The following is a 5,298-nucleotide window of genomic DNA, read 5'->3' on the forward strand; positions in this document are numbered from 1 at the left end:
CTCTGAATATGGCGGACAATGAGGGTTGCTGAGAAGCCAAGGACAATGGCACTGGGTTTTGATCCTACTTCTTGTTCGGGCTTTGTGGGGGCCTAGCCAGTTTGGATAATGTGACTAATTCTTAAGCTACTTTCTTTGGATAAACTGTCACTATGTGTGTCCAACAGCTACAAGTTACTTGTATAAAACAGGTTGTTGAAGAATAGTATTTTAAGTAAGATGAGTTACATTTGCTTATGCTGTGGAATATTTGTTTTAATGATGCAAAGATATGTTGTGTTCTTTTATGTTACATTTGTTTAACTGTGTGAAGCTATGAGGTCTTGCCTGCCTAAAATACCTAGATGGTCTAATAAAGACTGGAACGACCAATAACTGGACAGAAAGAAAGAATAGGTGGAACTGGCAGGCAGAGAGAATGAATAGAAGGAGAAATTTGGGAAGAAGATGGAGGATCAGGAAAAGGAAAGGACACCAGGGGCCAGTCACTCAGCTACAGGGCAATCCACAGAGTAAGAAGTAAACAAGGCATGCAGAACAGAGCAAGAGAAAAGCCTACAGGCAAAAGGTAGATAGGATAATTTAAGAAAAGCTGGCTAGAAATAAGTAAAGGTAAGGCAGGGCATTTATAAGTAATAATAAGATACCATGTGATTTATCTGGGATCTTGGTGGTGGGTCCCCCCAGATCCCAAAGAGTAAACACAAACAGCCACAATAGACAGGCCTGACATCCTCCATCTGCATTCTGAGGACCGAGTCATAGGTTGTTACAACATGTGTGGCTGAAAATTCTTGAAAGATCTGCTTCTTTTATTTTCTGAAAGATCTACTTATATTTCCTGAAGTAGGATGCAATTTGTATTCAGATCTTTACTTACGAACATATAAAAGAAAATTGGTCCCTCACTAAGTCCACACAATTAAATCAAGACAGGGCAATGAGGACTCAGTATCACTGTGTATGATGTGATGTATGTGGATTGTGCTTCAGAAAAAAAAGAGATTTTTTTTTATAAATTGCAATGATTTAAATAACCTATGTCCCAGGACACACCCTCAAATTCTTACTAATTCTAAACTAGTTTCATATTCCCAAATTTATTCCATATGGAAAAACCTTTACAAGGTGTCTTTACGTTTCTAGACATGGCCATAGGGTAATTTATGCTAAATATGAATAATTTAAAGTCAATTTTTTCCATATAATTCATAAGAATATATTTGTATGACATACAAAAATAGTTCATATTCAATTCTAGTTTAATTCAATTTTGTTGTATCTTGTAAAATACATAATTTTCAGATTACCTGTAAAGAGAAATAAATTAGGAAATGTTCTTGTGCTTTTCTGATTTCTAAAGTTAATTAATATTAATATATTGTTATATTTCAGGTGATAGATAATAATATAACTATCAAAAACAATCACATAAAAATTATCAGAGTTTTAATTACCACAGTATTAATAACTAAACTTTAGACTTTATATTTTACTAAATTTTACTTTATCTCAGTGAAAACACTAAGTGCCATTATATTTGTAATAATATCTCTTTAGTTATGTCAATAATAAAAATATGTAAGCAAAAATTATATCATAACTATATTTTCATTATGGATATTACCTATTTTAAGTTTTAAAATTTAAGGAAAATAAGAACTTTCAAATATGTTTAAAATATTTATATATTTTTATTCAACTATCTAAATCAAATATAAAAAACAAGAGTTTATCTTCTTCCATACAAAATGCAAGTCCATGTATTTGTTTAAATAATTGGAGTGTGTATGCCACCAATGTTTTTCAATATGTTGGTGTATTTAAGCAAAATATTTAACTCTTTTCTTTATTTCACATACTTCCAAACTTTTTTACTAGTAATATCATTAAAATCTCCATGAACATGCAATAACATTGAACTTTTTGTTAAGTTAGAATTTCAACAGATGTGAAATAAATTGGTTAATTTTCACCTAACGACTGAACATCCTCCAAGAAATCTTCAGAAATTACAGTGTTTCCTTTTCTCTGTCACTTAGGTACCTAGTCATCATTGAGTCACAGTTGCTTATTCTGTACGGTAACATAGAAAGTTTGTAGCCTAACAGCCAGCAGTAGGCTATGCAGGCTCGGCATACGATAAGCTAAAACATTTATATTGTCGGAGAGTTGCCAAGTATTTGCACAATGATAAAATAATCCACTGAAACAACTTCTCAAAAATATATTCTGCTACTTACGTGTCTTGTGACTTTATAACTATCTAAGGATGTACAAATAGTTGAAACGCAAATACTGTGTCAGCAGTCAAGTTTCCAAATCAATCGATCCCTACGAATTTTCCTTTACCCTTTTTACATGTGTGTGTTCTTACATCTGTATATTGTCAGTTGTGCCTTTGATCCACAAGAAGAAACAGTTTGATGACTTTTTTTTTCTTTTAAAGATCGTTTTTTTGTGGCTCCATACAGTTTACTATTATCGAGTACCTGTGCTCTGAAGGTCTGCTCTGTAGAGAAAACCTCTTTCTTAGTGTATGTTCACTCACAGAATGTTTGAGAGTTGTTCAAACTAATTTTCTAGATATTGTTAACTGTGAATGTATTATATCAAATAATGCACTTTAAACAGACTGAATGTAATTTCCAGACAACTAGGTCTTATGTTTCTGGAAATGGTGCTGTCTTGCTTGAACACAGCTTTAACAACACAGTGATTGTGGGGAATATAGGACAGTAGAAGATACGTGAGACATTAATAATATCTTATGGTTAATTTATGAGTAAATTCACTATCATTTCTAAACAACTGTGTGAATTCAATAATTGATTTTAAAAAGTTGTATGACTGGTTCTGTATGTGTACACATGTATGCTTGTGTGAATATGAACTTGTGCAGGTGCAAGCTTGTCAAAGAATGGATATGGAACTTACATGTCAACTTTCAAGAATTAATTCCTTTCTGGAACCTTGCAGTTTCCAGAAAATTCCTTGCAGATCATCACTATTGCATGCAAACTCCTTTAACTTCTGAATCATCTTATGGTATTGTATTAATCATTATTTCTATTTATATCTTATATAGTATTTTATAAGTGGATTACCAAGAGTAGGTAAATACACATCATCAGTGAACTAAATTCTGCTTTGGTTGTTTCGATAAAAAGAAGAAAAGATTATATGTTATCAAAAGAGTTTGCTCATGTTTCTATGCTAGCTGATTTACATGTCTTACCCTCATTTCAAGCAGAATGCCTTCTAAGTAATAATTTTATAGCAATACTTTGTCCAGCTTTTAGGTACAATGTCAGAATGTTAGCTGGTGTATAATCTCAGTACTCAGGAGGCAGAGGCAGAGAAACAGAAATTGAAGGCCAGTCTTGGTTACCTAGAAGACTCTGCTTCAACATCAGAAAACGTATGATCTTTCGGGAATTCACCAAGACCAGCTGGCCTGGGTCTGAAAAAGCATGGGATAAAACCGGACTTACATAGCGGACAATGAGGACTACTGAGAACTCAAGAACAATGGCAGTGGGTTTTTGATCCTACTGCACATACTGGCTTTGGGGGAGCCTAGGCAGTTTGGATGCTCAACTTACTAAACCTGGATGGAGGTGGGCGGTCCTTGGACTTCCCACAGGTCAGGGAACCCTGATTGCTCTTCAAGCTGATGAGGGAGAGGGACTTGATCGGGGGGAGGGGGAGGGAAGTGGGAGGCGGTGGCGGGGAGGAGGCAGAGATCCTTAATGAATAAATAAATTAAAAAAAGAAAAAGAAAAAAAAGAAAAAAAAGAAAACGTGGGGATAATTGTTGGTGTTCTCAGTGGCTGATGCCTTTGAGTCAATTTGTGAATAACCTTCAACATCTGCCTTTAAGTTCATAAGAATGTGCTTGCTCTGACCATATAAAGCAAACTGTAGATTTTCTCTAAATTCTGCTACAGAATTATGTTTGATTTTTTTTTGTATGTGTGTGTGTGAGGTGCGATGGATGAGTTTCTCTCCTCTTGTTTTAACGGTGTATATTTTATTCTCACTCAGTGATGTGGGATTCCCCTCTGTATGCTGTGAATACCACTGGTTAATAAAGAAACCAGGCTTTGAGCCTATACCAGGATAGAATTCAGCAAGGAAGGGAAAACTAAACCGAATACTGGGGGAAAGGAGGCAGAGTCAGAGAGAAGCCATGTAACCCCTGCTGGATACAGAGGCCAGATGGAACTTAACCCGGTAACCATAGTCATATGGCAATACACAGATTAGTGGAAATGGGTTAGTTTAGTATATGAGTTAGCCAGAAATACACTAGAGTCATTGGCCAAGCAATGTTTTATATAATAAAGTTTCTGTGTGATTATTTCGGGGCTGAGCAGTGAGGAACAAACAAGTCGCTCTCATTTCAACAACTCAGTGCATAGTCATTACTTCAAGCAATTGTTCACATCAGTTAAGATAAATGGTCAACTATCCAGTCATATTTTTCATTATGTGTATTACAGACATGCTGTGAATCTAGACATCATCTAAATTCAGAAATGGTTAAAGTATTCATGATAAAGCTTTGCCATGATTCCTCATTTTCAAATATTATAGGAGATAGAAAAGTAGATAGCAAATGAAATATGAAGGTATAAGTACAACTTATTACCAAAATGAAAAATAATTTATAAAGAAGAAAACCTTATTTGAAATTTTGTAATTTTATTCTATTTTAGTAGTTATTCTTGGTATTCTTTGAAGGAATATTTAGGAGTTAATGGTCAGTGTCTGAGGCCAAATTGCTAGAAGAGAATCCATTATAACCATGGGGAACAGATTTATCAATATTAAAAGGATATGACAGTAATGTTACTCTACATGTCTTTTATTATTCAATCATTCAAATATAATTCACTAAAATGCAAGCATAACCCATGGGCCTATGCATGATTATGACATAAATCCTTTCATTTTGTAATAGTGCAGTGAAACTAGCAGAAATAATTATTACAAAAACACTGAAATTATATTTTCTTAGTTTATACCCTGAAAAATATTAAACGCAGATTTCCACATTTCTTTTTCCTCCAGTTTTTTACCTAAACTAATTACACCACATCAGTTAGTGGGAGATATTCAAAAGTGCATTAATAGCCATCTATAAATAAAGCTGTACATCTAGGCTTCCAATATTATAATAATTGAAGCAGTTTGACACACTATGAAAAGTTTTTATCATCAGCATCCTTGAAAATCTTTTTACACAGATATTAAAATAGAAAATATTTTGAGCCTATTGTTTTATTTTGATTT

The sequence above is a fragment of the Microtus ochrogaster genome, chromosome 26, assembly GCF_000317375.1.
Source record: "Microtus ochrogaster isolate Prairie Vole_2 chromosome 26, MicOch1.0, whole genome shotgun sequence".
In the NCBI taxonomy this organism is placed as follows: Eukaryota; Metazoa; Chordata; class Mammalia; order Rodentia; family Cricetidae; genus Microtus; species Microtus ochrogaster.